The following is a 17,661-nucleotide window of genomic DNA, read 5'->3' as shown; positions in this document are numbered from 1 at the left end:
TAAAATGATGTCAAGACACTCAATGATAGATATGAATGAACCCCAAAAACAGAAAAAAGTTGACTTTATTGCACAGCTGGCAAATCCACATAGGCAAACAGCTTTGCTGCTTTTAGCACCTGGAACCACAAGACACACTCAGTTTTGAATCAGGTTTTCCTAAATGCTTTGATATAATCAGTGAAATGCTCATTTAAAAAGAGAAATGAATGTGACTGGAATAGAGGATTCCACTTCCAAGTGGTAAAATAAAGAATAAACACAACCAAAAAATGTTGATTGGTTTAGTTAGAAGCTTTTAATATCAAGTCTTAATCAGGCTTGTAACTACAGATAAATACTGCTGGTTTAGTGTATCTTTTGTTGTTTTCTTTTGTCACGTCGACACTTTAAGCAAGTGTGCAGCTATGGGTGTTTACATTGTTACATTTATAGTTTGACTCTTGTGTTTATTGAACTTTTTGGTGTGGCTGCAGGAAACTCATCCAACCACGGCTCCCCATTCAACCACGGCTCCATTGTTTACACCCAGGATCAGCCCTGCGCCACACACCCCTTCACTGCACGGAGCGGCCAGAGATCCCCGAGGAGTTACAGAGAATGAGAAGAGGATGCAGAGCAGGAGTGAAGCGCAGAGAGTGGAAAAGATGGTATAAGCCAAGTTTACCATCTGTCATCATGGGGAACATAAAATCTCTCTCCAACAAGATGGAGACCTAACGGCGCTGAACGGCTGCAGAGGGAGTACCGGGAATGCAGCCTCATGTGCTTCTCTGAGACCTGGCTGAGTGAACTTTCTCCGGACTCTCATGTCACCCTGGACAGATTTCAACTAGTCCAGGCGGACAGGAAAGTCATGAAGAGGTAAGAAGAAGAGAGGGGAGATTGCTGTGTTTGTGAACGATAAATTGTGCTACCTGGGACACATCAGTGTTAAGGAGCAACTCTGCACCAGAGACTTGGAGGCCATACTACCTCCCGGGGGAGTGTTCACGTTATTGCTGTGACTGTGTACATCCCACCTCGGTGGTCACTGCTGCAGCGACAGACCAGCTCCACACTGTCGTCTCTCAGGAGAATTCAGGATCACAGCAGCAGCCACGATCCACAAGAACCTGCTGGACGAAAGAGCACAGACACTCCGGGGAAGAAGTTTAGTTAGTAACATGCATTAATGAGACATGTATGTTTACAGATGGTGATTGAGAGAGAGAGAGAGTTTGTAAGTCAGTAAGGGAGATGTGACTGCATTCAAACTTCCCCAGAGTTTCTGTCTCTGTCGTCCAGCAGGTTCTCGTGGATCGTGGCTGCTGCTGTGATCCTGCATGACATCCACTACACATATTATTACTGTCATTATTGCATATCATATCTGCTACTGTGGTCATTTTATCATTCATTGTAATTCATTGTCATTTTATCATTCATTGTGATTCATTGTCATTGTAGTGTCTTCTTTTAAGTCACTTCAGACGCCATTGGGTGTTCTTAAATTTTAACGTGGTTTATTAAACAAAGGTCTTCTCATAAAGTTGTCACCTTAACTCAAAATATAAACAAACAAAACAATAAACCAATGTAGGTATATAGCAGTAAACCAACGTATATAAATTAAAAACCTTTTTTCTTCCAAATTCTAAATCACAGTTCACAATTCCAACATCCAAACTTCTGAGTCCAAGTGCCAGTGCCTTCTCCAGCCACAATCTCCTGATTAGACCGCAGGTGCATTGATTCAGCATCCCGCCCACCAGGTGACACTTAGACAAAACCCAGGTTCTACCATTCCAAACATGTACCACATTTGGCCAGCAGGTGTCATAATACAAGAAAAAAAATGAATGAATGGCTCCTACACACCGGCGCCCTTATTGCTACTGGGAAAAAAGGTACAATAATAAACAACAAATATGGAGCCATGTTAACAACAAATCATAAATCATCGTTATCATAGAGCACAACATAAACCCAACATGATGTCCAGCACCTACATCTTTTTGCATTTTTTCCCTTTTTTTTTTCTTTTTCCTTTTTTTTTTTTTTTTTTTTTTTTTTTCTTTCCCTTTTTTTTCCCGATATGTCCATAAGTGTAAGAATGTCCTTTCAAGAGCTCACATCCTTCTTAAGTGCACACACATATATGTCCATATGCCAAAGGCATGATCGAAGAGTCCATTTCTCATTGTATATGTTCTGCATATTGTCTGTGTATGTATACGTCGCTCATGAGTGCACGAGTGGATATGACGCTCATGTGTGCACAAATAGATCGAAAGATCTATAGAGTCCATGTCATGGTCCTTGTAACGCATGTAAAGTTCTGAGACATCCATCAGTGTATGTAAGTTCACAAGGCAATAATTCAAGTCATTTGATATATATCACATATCATTTTCAACTTCATATTCATGTTACATGTCATTCTCCAACAACAAGCAAACCTTTGTGATTGGTCTTTCTATGACACTTGTCTTAGTTTTCAACATCACACTACGTACAACCCCCTTTGCATCCTTCTTAATGTCAATAACCCTCCCCAACATCCAAGATGCTCTCGGGGCAGTAGGGTCAGCAATCAACACAACATCACCACATGTGTAATTGCGCTTAATTTTCAACCATTTCTGTCTTTCTTGTAAGGTTGGTAGATATTCCCTAACCCATCGTTTCCAAAATGTATCTGCTAAGTATTGTACTTGCTTCCATCTGCGTTTACTGTATGTATCTGATTTCTGAAATAGACCAGGTGATAATGTGGGTTGACCTTTGAGGAGTAAAAGGTGGTTAGGTGTCAAGGGTTCGAGATCATTAGGGCTGTCTGAGATGGTGGTTAATGGGTGACTATTAATGATTGCTTCTACTTCACAGAGGAAAGTATGAAGGGACTCGTCATCCAGTGTTTGGGCTTTGGTCAAGGCCAGGAGTGTTTGCTTCACTTGTTTAATTAACCTTTCCCAGACACCTCCATAATGTGAAGCGGCAGGTGGGTTGTAGATCCATTCTATGCCTTTCTGTTGTAGAGCAGCTTGTAGTTTGTGACTCTTATTCCACTCTTGTATGGCAGTTCTAAGCTCGCGGTCAGCTGAAATCAGGTTGGTTCCATTGTCAGACCGTATCTGCTGTACCTGACCTCTTCTGCTCACGAACCTACGGATTGCATTGATGCACGAGTCAGTGTCAAGTGAACTGGCCACTTCTAAATGCTAAAACCGCTCTAGTTGTGAAACATGTGAAAATAACACCATATCTTTTGACTTCACTGCGTCCCCTTTTTACTATTATAGGGCCGAAATAATCTGCTCCAACGTATGTAAAAGGCGGTGAATCAGGTGTTACTCTCTCCTTTGGCAAGTCTGCCATCTTTTGCTCTCCTAAGAGTGCATGTTGCCTTCTGCAGAATACACATTCTGATCTGATCTTCCTGGCCAGAGAGTTTGCTGCTGGTATCCAGTACTTCTGTCTTAATTTGGCCAAAACGTGGTTCCGCCCACAGTGTCCTAGTTGTTCATGAATGTGTCTTAGCAACACTTTGGACACATGGTGGTTTTTTGGGAGGATAACAGGATGTTTTTGAGACTCTGGCATGGCCATTCTACTTAGCCTTCCTCCTGTAAGCAGTAGTCCATTTTGCAGAATAGGATCAAGCATACGAATGTGGCTCTGGCGGCTTAGGTGTGCGTTTTTCCTTTGCAGGGTCTCCATTTCCTTAGGAAACGCTTCCAGTTGGGTGTAATGAATGATTGCTTTTTCTGCTTTTTTCAGGTCATTCAGTGTCATAGGTTGTGAGGTCATGCATTTTTTCACAGCTTTCATTTTTCTTTCTAGTAGGGTTTTCATTTCAGATGTGGGGCTCGTCGTGGTGAGTTTGGTAAGTATTTCATTTCTCTTTTGACTTAGGTTAATCAGCAGATCCTTCAACTTCAGTAGCCATGCAACTGCTCTGGTAAGTTTGTTCCAATTTGAGTGATGATGAATAAATGCATGTGTTGGAGTGTTTTGCTCCTTCACCAATATGTTCATCATGAGAACGTCCTTTTTCACTTCCATGTCATTTTCCTGTGTTGTTTGTGTGACAAGTTCGGACTTTGGCCATTCAGATTTTTGACCTCTCAGGAATTCTGGGCCGTTCAGCCATGTGTGTGAATTCAAGAGAGCACTTGCCTTGAGGCCGCGAGATGCACAATCTGCTGGATTCTGTTTTGTGTTTACATACCTCCATTGTTTGATGCTCGTCATCTCTCGGATTGTGTTTACTCGGTTGGCCACAAATGTTTTGAACCTTTTGTTCTCATTCTGAATGTACTTCAATGTTGATGTACTATCAGTCCAAAATATGGAGCTTTCTAGTTGCAGTTGCAGTTCTGCTCTGAGAAATGTGTCCATCCGTACTGCAAGGACTGCTGCAGTGAGTTCCATTCTTGGCATTGTGGTTTGCTTTAAAGGTGCAACTCGTGACTTTCCCATTATGAATGAGATGTGCACTTCATGTCTTGTGTTAATGAGGCGAAGGTATGTGACACAGCCGTAGCCACTTTCTGAAGCGTCGCTAAAGTGATGAAGCTGGGCAGATGTTATTGCGCCACAGTTGTTGGGCTTAATGCACCTGTCAACTGTGAGCTCTCCAATAGAGCTTAATCCACTCATCCACTCTTGCCACTGATGTACGTAGTGGTCTGGTAATTCTTTGTCCCAAGCATAGTTATGCTTGCAAAGATCCTGCAGAATGTTTTTGGCAGTGAGAGTGAATGGGCATATGAATCCAAGAGGGTCGTACACTGAAGAGATGATTGAGAGTATTCCCCTACGGGTGTATGGCTGATTTTTGAGGCTTATTGAGAAGGTAAGTTTGTCACTTTGGATTTGCCACTGTATGCCAAGAGTTCTTTCTGTTGGCAGCTCCCCGGACTCCAAATGCAGGGTTTTGACTTCTCTAGCCCGGTCTGCTTGCGGAATGGATGTCAAGACTGCTCTGCTGTTGCTGATCCATTTGTGCAGTCGAAAGCCTCCCATTGAGCATGCTGCTTCAAGCTCTTTGCACAATTTTACAGCATCAGCTTCTGTAGGCACAGATTTCAAGCAGTCATCTACATAGTAGTTAGACATGATTGTAGCCACTGTTTCAGGCATAAAGAGTTCTTTGAAATCTTCTGCGCATTGTCTGAGAGCAAAGGATGCGCAGCTGGGTGAGGATGATGCACCGAACAGATGCACTGCCATTCTGTGTTCCTTTAATGGTTGGCTCAGGTCGCCATTTGGCCACCATAAGAAGCGCAGAAAGTCCACATGATTCTCCATTACTCTCACCTGGTGAAACATGCTTTCTATGTCTGCCATAAGGGCAATGTGCTCTTGTCGAAAGTGCAACAGGACACCTACCAGGTTACTAGTCAGATTTGGTCCTTGGATCAGTTTGTCATTCAAGGATGTTCCCTGGAAGGATGCTGAACAGTCAAACACTACCCTTAGGGTGCCTTTCTTTGGGTGATGCACTGCATGGTGGGGTATGTACCACACCTTGCCACTAGGGGGCACTAGTTCATTGGATGGGACCACCTCAGCATGGTTCCTTTCTAGCATTCCCTCTAAGAAGGTTGCGTATTCCATGTGAAACTGTTCGTTCTTTTCAAATTTTCTTTTCAGGGACATTGCACGCTGATGGGCCTGTTCGTAATTATTTGGCATCATTACATTTTTTTCTTTGAACGGCAGAGGTAAGTAATAATGACCGTTTCTAAGTTCCTTTGAAGTTTCCATGATTGACATAAAGCGCTTGTCTTCGACTGACATCTCTGTTTTGTCCTCAGCTGCCAATTCTGGGAAATCCTGATGATACTGCTTGATCAACAGGTCGTTCACATCCCTTATGGATATGCGATTGGCTGTAACGCACAAGTGACTTCCTTGCCCTTTACAAATTGCTTCTTGCATGAGCCCATTAACGACCCACCCCAGAGGTGTTTTAACAGCATATGGACCACTACCCTTACTGTTTATCACCTCCCAAGGTTCCATTAGCTTTGCAGCATTCGTGCCTATTAGCAACTCTATGTCGGCATCCAAGTGTGGAATCTTCACTTTGTGCAGGTACGTCCATTTGTCCAGAGATTCTTGTTTTGGTATGTGGCGTTTCGCGACAGGTAAGTGTGACTGTGTGTACACTGGTGGCAGCTTGTGGTATTGCACTCCTTCCATGTTGCTTACCTCGAGACCAGAGACTACGCTAGTGCTCACTCTTTTTTCCTGTCCCATTGTGCAGAGCATGATTGTTATATTTTTTCCAGAGATGTTCAGCTTGCTCTTTAGAGATTCTGTACAGAATGTAGCGGAGCTACCGGGATCCAAGAATGCGTGTGTTGTTATTACCTGGTTATTACTAGATAACTTTACCTTCACAGGTACAATGGCGAGGGTGCACTGGTCTGAGGTACCGGCTCCCATTGGGTCACTGTCTTTTACAGACACCATGGCATTACTCAAACTGGTGCTGTTACTAGGTTTGACCTTCCTACTGTCTTTTACAGTAGGAATGTGAAGGACTGTTGGATGCGGTAGTGAGCAGGTTTCACATGTCATTCTGTTTTGACAGGTTTTGCCCATATGGCCCTTCCTAAGGCAACCAAAACACATTCCCTGGGTCTTCAGGTACTGTATTTTCTCTGTGTTAGACTTGGTCTTAAATGTTTCACAGGCTTCCAGTTTGTGTTTGCCTTTGCAGAAAACACACAAGTCCATATTGACAGGTGGGTTCTGTTTGCGAATGGACGGTGAGTCATTTTGCTTGGCTATGGGTGCAGACATTGGAGCTACTGTGGTAGCAAAGCTGGGACTGCTGCTAGGTTTGGCCTTACCTTGTAGCTTGTATTTTGGTGGTATTACTTTGGTGTCAGTAGGGAACTGAATGTCACCAAAAACTGGATCAAGCAATGCCCTAGCCTGCTTCTCAATGAACTCCATTAACTCTTTGAATGTAGCCCTGGGTTTTTTGCTCTCTTCCATAATGCACACAGTTGTACGCCATCTATCTCTTAGCTTAAATGGAAGCTTAGATACTAAGAGCCTTAAATTACTTGAATTATCAAGCTCCTTTAAACCGTTTATGTCTGACATAGTGTTATAACAGCTTCTTAAAAACAATGCGTATGAACGCAGCTCTTTGGCATTTTCCGGCTTGATGACTGGCCAGTTTAGAGCCTTATTCATGTAGGCTGAAGCAATTTTGTAGCCATTTCCAAAGTTATATTCGAGCTGTTCTTTGGCCTGCTTGTATGCGACATTGGGGTCCATGTGGAGAAAACTGGTGACAAGGCTTCTAGGTTCATTCTTGGTGTACTGTTGTAAGTAGTATAACCGGTCCTCCATGCTATCAGTCTTTCTTTCTACAAATTGTTCAAATGCCCTGATGAATGCTATGTATTGCCGTGGGTCACCATCAAACACAGGGATTTCTCTGTCTGGCAATAAAGAGAGTGCCTGCTGTTTAACTAGTAATGCTGTTATTTCGGTGTGTTTTTTCAGCACTTCGGTGACATTGGTGTCATAAACATTTGTATTTGTTACATTTGTAACATCCACACTGGTGATAGGGGTGTTATTAGATGCACTGGGACTGACAGCACTGGGACTTGCGACTGAGGCATTATGATGTGCCCTGGCACTGGCTATTTGCGCGCCATCTGCACTGGATATTTGAATACTTTGATGTGCACTGGTAATTCCAGTATTTTGCTGTGTAATGTGTTGCACGGTTTCACTGTGGGGACTTATGTTTACTTGCGCTCCTTTTTTTCTTTGCACAGTTGCAGGGATGTTATACTCCGTGGGCGTGCCAAATTTATGTAGCCCTGATAGTGAGCGCAGTTCTGCATGTTCTTTATAAACTTGCTGTTTTGCCTCTGCAGCAGCAAGCTCTGAATTCAATGCCAGTTTCTCTTTACGTGCTTTAAACTGTGCTCTTATGGTAGCCTCCTCCAATTCCAGGTCAATCTTCTGATGCAGTATGTGAGCTCTTGCCCTTGTGGCGGCGCATTCAGCTTCCTCCTTTAACTGCGCATCTGAGACGCGTGACATGCGACTAACGTGGCTCGTGGCCTTAACACTGCGAGTTTGTGAAACACTGTCTTGAGGTTTAACATTTCCATTTAATTTTTCTTCCTCCTCTTCTTGCTCATCCACATCACCCTTTTCACCATCATCTGGCTTTCGAACCCATTTTAAAACTCCTTCTAAAAAGTCTTTCTGCAGTTTGTATTTTGGCTCGTACCAGTCTCGTTGATCAGCCTCACGTTCGTCTTCATCTGTCATTAAGCACTGCACTGTCGCTTGTATGTTATAAAACTCAATTAAAGATTTGTCAAATAACTCCAATTGTCTAATGATGGTTTGGTTGTCTTCACCTGATTCGATAAGGCCATTAATTTCATTTCTTTTTCGGGTAAGTGCACCAAGCTTCCCTCTACGTGATCCAATTAATTTACTTAATTCTCGCTCCCTCTCGTAATCTTCTTCAGTTAATTCTTCGGCCATTTTACAGAATAAAATTTCAGCACAAAGTTCGACTCTAAATTAAATGCAGTGGTCAACAGCAGTACACAGTTCAGTTCATATAAACAGTCAAAGTGCGCGCTCCTGGTCAAGTGAGCGAAGCGCTCCAGTCCAGGTGCGCGCAGCGCTCTAGTCAAGTGAGCGCAGCGCTCCAAAATAAACGTGAGCACCGCGGCTCTAATCAAATCAATGTACTCACGAACCAAGCGGGCAGTCTCCTCAGCACGAAGCAGAAGGCCTTCAAGTTATCCAAAACGCACCCGGTGACGATCTCTGCTCTCAACTTGCCAGCGACGCACGGCGACCTCAGCGCAGCAGTAGAGATGAGCCGCGCAGCTGTTCCAATTCCTCCATTAGTCGGCGTTTCCAAGTTGAGACCTTTCTTCCTCGGACTTCGGGCTTGCTTCTGGCTCGGCAACCTTTCTTTCCAGGCGAATTTTCTTCCGGCGATCTATCTTCTTTCCAGGCGTTTTCTTATATATATTTTTTTTCTTTAAACTTGCGATCGTCTTATTTCTCCTTCAGGCAGGTTTTAACTGCAGAACAGGTTTTTAACGTTGTAGTGTCTTCTTTTAAGTCACTTCAGACGCCATTGGGTGTTCTTAAATTTTAACGTGGTTTATTAAACAAAGATCTTCTCATAAAGTTGTCACCTTAACTCAAAATATAAACAAACAAAACAATAAACCAATGTAGGTATATAGCAGTAAACCAACGTATATAAATTAAAAACCTTATGCCTGCTGGCGTCTTCCAAATTCTAAATCACAGTTCACAATTCCAACATCCAAACTTCTGAGTCCAAGTGCCAGTGCCTTCTCCAGCCACAATCTCCTGATTAGACCGCAGGTGCATTGATTCAGCATCCCGCCCACCAGGTGACACTTAGACAAAACCCAGGTTCTACCATTCCAAACATGTACCACATTTGGCCAGCAGGTGTCATAATACAAGAAAAAAAATGAATGAATGGCTCCTACACACCGGCGCCCTTATTGCTACTGGGAAAAAAGGTACAATAATAAACAACAAATATGGAGCCATGTTAACAACAAATCATAAATCATCGTTATCATAGAGCACAACATAAACCCAACATGATGTCCAGCACCTACATCTTTTCAGCCAGAAGACTGAACTCCAAGCAGGCCCGCTGGTCCCTCTTCTCACCCGATTCAATTTCACTCTCTCCTATCGCCGCGGGAACCCACAACGTTAAGCCTGACGCCTCTCCCGCCAGTTCCTGAAGGAAGAGGAAGAGGTTTCACCGCCAGCGGACACCATCCTTCCTCTGCTCGCCTGGCCGCCGCCATTACATGGGGGATGAGGAGAGAGTTAGGACAGCACTGGAGGAGCAACCAGGTCCCAGCGCCTGCCTCCCAACGGCTCTTCGTCCGGCCACCTCCATTCTGAGGGCTCCAGTGGGCACAACAACACGCACCTCACCTGCCATCCAGGGATCCAGAGGACCAAGGAGGGTTTCTAGGCACGTTCTGGTGGGACTCTTGGACCTGGACACCCAGGGGTTTGTCCAAGGCCTGCCCTGTCTGCAACCGGAACAAATCCTCCCACCAGGCTCCTGCTGGTCACCTGCTCCCGCTTCCAGTTCCCCATCTCCCTGGTCCCACATATCTCTGGACTTTGTGACCGGTCTACCACCACTCTAGGACACACCACTATCCTTACCGTGGTAGACCGGTTTAGCAGATGGCCCACTTCATTCCCTGCCAAGCTCCCTTCAGCCAAGAGAGCTGCTGACTGGTCTCCCACACATATTCCGGCTCCATGGTCTTCCATCGATGTGGTCTCTGACCGAGGGCCGCGTTCTCCTCGGTTTTTTGGAGAGAGTTTCGCTCTCTCATCGGGGCCACGGCCAGCCTGTCATCCAGTTCTCCTCAATCTAACGGCCAGACGGAGCGGAAAAAACCAGGAGATGGAGTGGCTCTCCGGTGTATGGTCTCCAGTCACCCCACTTCCTGGTCGCAGCAGTTGCTCTGGGTGAATATGCCCATAACACACTCTCCTCCTCCACTGGTCTCTCCCCTTTTCAGTGTGCTTATGGATACCAGCCACCCCTTTTCCAGCCCAGGAGAGGGAGGTTTCTTGCCCCTCTGTACAGGCTTTCATCCGCCGGTGTCGCCGCACCTGGTCCCAGGCCAGATCCACTCTCCTGTGGTCGGTGGGTCGTTCACGCTTGGCCAATCGTCGCGCACCTCGGCTCCTGCTTATAAGTGGGGACAGAAGGTGTGGTTGTCAACCCGGGACCTACCACTCCGGGTCGACTCGAAGAAGAAACTGGCACCCAAGTTCATCGGCCCCCTACGAAATTCAGAAGGTCATCAACCCCTGCTGCAGTCCGCCTCAAGCTTCCCAGGTCCATGCGAATACACCCCACCATTCCATGTCTCAAAAATCAAGCCTGTTCTGGAGAGTCCCTTGATTCCTGCTACCCCGACTCCTCCGCCACCTCGCACATAACTGGAGACCCGCCTACACGGTTCGACGGCTTATCCGCTCTCGTCGCCGTGGGAGGGGCATCCCGTACCTGGTTGACTGGGAGGGATATGTCCAGAGGAGAGGTCGTGGGTCCCCGCCAGTACATCCTTGACCCTCAGCTATTACTGACTTCCACCGGCCGCACCCGGACCAGCCCTCCGGATACGCCCGTCCACTGATAACCCCCGCTGAGCGCCTCTGGTGCCCCACCCATCCCCGGCCCTAGCGCGGTGGACCCGCCTCGTCCTCTGTGGACTCTTCATCTGAGACGAGGGGCCTTTTGTCCGGACTGATCTCCCGTTGCCGACCCGCTGCTTTGACCTGCTCGTCTGTCTCTGCCCGGTAATCACCTCAGCTTTTCGTCCCCGACCACGGTTTCTGCCTCAGTGTTTCTGTGTCTGTCTGCCTGTTTCCCTGGCTTTTGGAGGTTCCCCGGGCAGTCTGTCCCCCTGCTCCAGTTCGTTGCCACAGACTCTCCCGATTGAATCAGGACTTATTCCCTCTCTCTCACTGCCATATCGCCTGCTGTGAGTTTCTCATAAGGAACATTACTAAGTATCCCTTGCTGTTGTGCTGCATTGGGTCCTACACAAGCGCCGTTTCAGTTGGTTGTCAAGGCGGAAGTGCTCAGCCGTTTTGCAGCTTGCCTGAGGAAATCCGACTTTTCTTGAAATGAAAGGCGTCAAGCTCCTGAGCTAGACAACACTGACTGGCTCCTGCAGTTTCACTACTCGTGGAATAACTGCCATCTGAACCAATGTTCAATGCTCAATGTGAAAATGCAATCTCATCCCCTCAACAAGTAGTGTTTGCATTTGAAAGCAAGCTGGAGTCTTCCAGCGACATTGAACAGGTCACCTCTGCACTTTGAAAGACTGCAACAATTTAGAATGCCATGCTTAGCAAGTGACTTCACTCAAATCTGGATCTCCAGCAGCTATCTGGTTTTACATCCAATCTCCTGCAGTCATTCAAAGTTTTGTAAAATTTCGTGCGCGCACTGGTCTTTTCAAGTTCATCACTCATCTACATGAGTGTACAGTGTACAAAAACTGACTGACTGCATCCCCGGGGTCTCTATCGGGACTTTGAGCTGAAAGTTGCTGACCTGAAGGCATCAGACATGGATGAAAGTTCAAGTCCCTTAATGGAGAGTTGGAAAGTCTTGCACGACAGCGAGCAGAGCTGGTGAGGGAACACAAGTGGACAGAAATAAAAAATCTTCCACCTGAAGACCAGCTGATTCTTAAAACTTGGAACGAGCTTCCTGTGACATATCACACAATGCAGTGTGTGAGTATTGCCGTATTGACCATGTTTGGCTCTACATATGCATGTGAGCAGTCATTGTCTCATATGAGGAACTTAAGACCAACCTACGCTCAGGTTTAAACTGATGGAAGCCTCAACGCCTGCATGAAGTCCGCCCACCACGTATGAACCAGACTACACGGCCATCAGAAAAACCATGCAGTACCAGACAGTCGATTAAAGTAAGACATATTTAATTTATATATGTTAAAAATACTATATGGCTCTCAATTTAATATTTAGGAAATATTTGGCTTTATGGCTCTCCCAGTCAAAAAGGGTTCTAGACCCTGACCTAGATCATCGTTCATAGTCGCCACTTGTACTGTGTACTCAGCAATCGTATCTAAATTGGATTTTGCATTCTGCGCAGCTTAAGCTGCGCAGAATGCAAAATCCAATTTAGATAGATTGCTGAGTACACAGTACAAGTGGCGACTATGAACGAATGATCTAGGTCAGGGTCAGAACCCTTTTTGACTGGGAGAGCCATAAAAGCCAAATATTTCTAAATATTATAATTGAGAGCCATATAGTATTTTTAACATATAATAAATTAAATATGTCTTACTTTAATGCGACTTCTGGTCTGCATGGTTTTTCTGAGGCCTGTAGTCTGGTTCATACGTGGTGAGGCGAGAGCTTCATGCAGGCGTTGAGGCTTCCATCAGTTTAAACCTGAGCGTAGGTTGGTCTTAATGTTCCTCATATGAGACAATGACTGCTCACATGCATATGTAGAGCCAAACATGGTCAATACGGCAATACTCACACACTGCATTGTGTGATATGTCACAGGAAGCTCGTTCCAAGTTTTAAGAATCAGCTGGTCTTCAGGTGGAAGATTTTTTATTTCTGTCCACTTGTGTTCCCTCACCAGCTCTGCTCGCTGTCGTGCAAGACTTTCCAACTCTCCATTAAGGGACTTGAACTTTCATCCATGTCTGATGCCTTCAGGTCAGCAACTTTCAGCTCAAAGTCCCGATAGAGACCCCGGGGATGCATGTCAGGTCAGTTTTGTACACTGTACACTCATGTAGATGAGTGATGAACTTGAAAAGACCAGTGCGCGCACGAAATTTTACAAAACTTTGAATGACTGCAGGAGATTGGATGTAAAACCAGATAGCTGCTGGAGATCCAGATGTTGAGTGAAGTCACTTGCTAAGCATGCATCTCTAAATTGTTGCAGTCTTTCAAAGTGCAGAAGGTGACCTGTTTCAATGTCGCTGAGAAAGACTTCCAGCTTGCTTTCAAATGCAAACACTACTTGTTGAGGGGATGAGATTGCATTTTCACATTGAGCATTGAACATTGGTTCAGATGGCGTTATTCCACGAGATAGTGAAACTGCAGGAGCCAGTCAGTGTTGTCTAGCTCAGGAGGCTTGACGCCTTTCATTTCAAGAAAAGTCCGGATTTCCTCAGGCAAGCTGCAAAACGGCTGAGCACTTCCGCCTTGACAACCATGAAACGGAACGGCTTGTGAGGACCCAAATGCAGCACAACAGCAAGGGATACTTAGTAATGTTCCTTATTGAGAAACTCACAGCAGGCGATATGGCAGGTGAGAGAGAGGGAATAAGTCCTGATTCAATCGGAGAGTCTGTGGCAACGAACTGGAGCAGGGGGACAGACTGCCCGGGGAAACCTCCAAACAGCCAGGGAAACAGGCAGACAGACACCAGAAACACTGAGGCAGAACCGTGGTCGGGGACGAAAAGCTGAGGTGATTACCGGGGCAGAGACAGACGAGCAGGTCAAAGCAGGCAGGGTCGGCAACGGGAGATCAGTCCGGACAAAAGGCCCCCTCGTCTCAGATGAAGAGTCCACAGAGGACGATGGCGGGTCCACCCGCTAGGGCCGGGGTGGGTGGGGGCACCAGAGGCGCTCAGGCGGGGGTTATCAGTGGACGGGCGTATCCTGGAGGGCTGGTCCGGGTGCGGCCGGTGGAAGTCAGTAATAGCTGAGGGTCAAGGATGTAGCTGGCGGGGACCCACGACCTCTCCTCTGGACCATATCCCTCCCAGTCAACCAGGTACGGGATGCCCCTCCCACGGCGACGAGAGCGGATAAGCCGTCGAACCGTGTAGGCGGGTCTCCATTATGGCGAGGTGGCGGAGGAGTCGGGGTAGCAGGAATCAAGGGACTCTCCAGAACGGCTTGATTTTTGAGACATGGAAGGTGGGGTGTATTCGCATGGACCTGGGAAGCTTGAGGCGGACTGCAGCAGGGTTGATGACCTTCTGAATTTCGTAGGGGCCGATGAACTTGGGTGCCAGTTTCTTCTTCGAGTCGACCCGGAGTGGTAGGTCCCGGGTTGACAACCACACCTTCTGTCCCCACTTATAAGCAGGAGCCGAGGTGCGCGACGATTGGCCAAGGCTGTGAAACGACCCACCGACCACAGGAGAGTGGATCTGGCCTGGGACCAGGTGCGGCGACACCGGCGGATGAAAGCCTGTACAGAGGGGCAAGAAACCTCCCTCTCCTGGGCTGGAAAAGGGGTGGCTGGTATCCATAAGCACACTGAAAAGGGGAGAGACCAGTGGAGGAGGAGGAGTGTGTTATGGGCATATTCTACCCAGAGCAACTGCTGCGACCAGGAAGTGGGGTGACTGGAGACCATACACCGGAGAGCCACTCCATCTCCTGGTTTTTTCCGCTCCGTCTGGCCGTTAGATTGAGGATGAACTGGATGACAGGCTGGCCGTGGCCCCGATGAGAGAGCGAAACTCTTCCAAAAAACCGAGGAGAACGCGGCCCTCGGTCAGAGACCACATCGATGGAAGACCATGGAGCCGGAATATGTGTGCGGAGACCAGTTCAGCAGCTCTCTTGGCTGAAGGGAGCTTGGGCAGGGAATGAAGTGGGCCATCGTGCTAAACCGGTCTACCACGGTAAGGATAGTGGTGTGTCCTAGAGTGGTGGTAGACCGGTCACAAAGTCCAGAGATATGTGGGACCAGGGACGATGGGGAACTGGAAGCGGGAGCAGGTGACCAGCAGGAGCCTGGTGGGAGGATTGGTTCCGGTTGCAGACAGGGCAGGCCTTGGACAAACCCCTGGGTGTCCCAGGTCCAAGAGTCCCACCAGAACTGGCGCTAGAAACCCTCCTTGGTCCTCTGGATCCCTGGATGGCAGGTGAGGTGCGTGTTGTGTGCCCACTGGAGCACCTCAGAATGGAGGTGGCCGGACGAAGACCGGTTGGGAGGCAGGCGCTGGGACCTGGTTGCTCCTCCAGTGCTGTCCTAACTCTCTCCTCAATCCCCCATGTAATGGCGGCGGCCAGGCGAGCAGAGGGAAGGATGGTGTCCGCTGGCGTGTGGAAACCTCTTCCTCTTCCTTCAGGAACTGGCGGGAGAGGCGTCAGGCTTAACGTTGTGGGTTCCCGGGCGATAGGAGAGAGTGAAATTGAATCGGGTGAGAAGAGGGACCAGCGGGCCTGCGGAGTTCAGTCTTCTGGCTGTTCTTCAAGCTGCGCAGAATGCAAAATCCAATTTAGATACGATTGCTGAGTACACATACAAGTGGCGACTATGAACGAATGATCTAGGTCAGGGGTCAGAACCCTTTTTGACTGGGAGAGCCATAAAAGCCAAATATTTCTAAATATATTTAATTGAGAGCCATATAGTATTTTAACAATAATAAATTAAATATGTCTTACTTTTAATGCGACTTCTGTGGGCTGATGGTTTTGCTGATGGCCTTGTAGTCTGGTTCATAACGTGGGGAGGCTGAGCTCATGCAGGCGTTGAGGCTTCCATCAGTTTAAACCTGAGCGTAGGTTGGTCTTAATGTTCCTCATATGAGACAATGACTGCTCACATGCATATGTAGAGCCAAACATGGTCAATACGGCAATACTCACACACTGCATTGTGTGATATGTCACAGGAAGCTCGTTCCAAGTTTTAAGAATCAGCTGGTCTTCAGGTGGAAGATTTTTTATTTCTGTCCACTTGTGTTCCCTCACCAGCTCTGCTCGCTGTCGTGCAAGACTTTCCAACTCTCCATTAAGTGACTTGAACTTTCTCATCCATGTCTGATGCCTTCAGGTCAGCAACTTTCAGCTCAAAGTCTCCGATAGAGACCCCGGGATGCATGTCAGGTCAGTTTTGTACACTGTACACTCATGTAGATGAGTGATGAACTTGAAAAGACCAGTGCGCGCACGAAATTTTACAAAACTTTGAATGACTGCAGGAGATTGGATGTAAAACCAGATAGCTGCTGGAGATCCAGATGGGAGTGAAGTCACTTGCTAGAGCATGCATCTCTAAATTGTTGCAGTCTTTCAAAGTGCAGAAGGTGACCTGTTTCAATGTCGCTGAGAAAGACTTCCAGCTTGCTTTCAAATGCAAACACTACTTGTTGAGGGGATGAGATTGCATTTTCACATTGAGCATTGAACATTGGTTCAGATGGCCAGTTATTTCCACGAGATAGTGAAACTGCAGGAGCCAGTCAGTGTTGTCTAGCTCAGGATGCTTGACGCCTTTCATTTCAAGAAAAGTCCGGATTTCACTCAGGCAAGCTGCAAAACGGCTGAGCACCTTCCGCCTTGACAACCAACTGAAACGGGCTTGTGTAGGACCCAAATGCAGCACAACAGCAAGGGATACTTAGTAATGTTCCTTATTGAGAAACTCACAGCAGGCGATATGGCAGGTGAGAGAGAGGGAATAAGTCCTGAGTTCAATCGGAGAGTCTGTGGCAACGAACTGGAGCAGGGGGACAGACTGCCCGGGGAAACCTCCAAACAGCCAGGGAAACAGGCAGACAGACACCAGAAACACTGAGGCAGAACTCGTGGTCGGGGACGAAAAGCTGAGGTGATTACCGGGGCAGAGACAGACGAGCAGGTCAAAGGCAGGCAGGGTCGGCAACGGGAGATCAGTCCGGACAAAAGGCCCCCTCGTCCTCAGATGAAGAGTCCACAGAGGACGATGGCGGGTCCACCTCGCTAGGGCCGGGGATGGGTGGGGCACCAGAGGCGCTCAGGCGGGGGTTATCAGTGGACGGGCGTATCCTGGAGGGCTGGTCCGGGTGCTGCCGGTGGAAGTCAGTAGAGCTGAGGGTCAAGGATGTAGCTGGCGGGGACCCACGACCCTCCTCTGGACCATATCCCTCCCAGTCAACCAGGTACTGGATGCCCCTCCCACGGCGACGAGAGCGGATAAGCCGTCGAACCGTGTAGGCTGGGTCTCCATTGATAAGGCGAGGTGGCGGAGGAGTCGGGGTAGCAGGAATCAAGGGACCTCCAGAACCGGCTTGATTTTTGAGACATGGAATGTGGGGTGTAACGCGCA

At 47.3% G+C, this 17,661-nt stretch overlaps 1 pseudogene; it reads left to right on the top strand.

The window, feature by feature from the left end:
* The window catches only part of LOC113746607 (uncharacterized), a 34,477-nt pseudogene extending 23,261 nt beyond the window's left edge, over positions 1-11,216 (top strand).
* The last annotated feature ends 6,445 nt before the right edge of the window (positions 11,217-17,661 follow it).

The sequence above is a fragment of the Larimichthys crocea genome, chromosome I (genome assembly GCF_000972845.2).
Source record: "Larimichthys crocea isolate SSNF chromosome I, L_crocea_2.0, whole genome shotgun sequence".
Lineage (NCBI taxonomy): Eukaryota > Metazoa > Chordata > Actinopteri > Sciaenidae > Larimichthys > Larimichthys crocea.
Note: the sequence above shows the minus strand (reverse complement) of the source record. Positions and strands in the feature narration are given on the sequence as shown.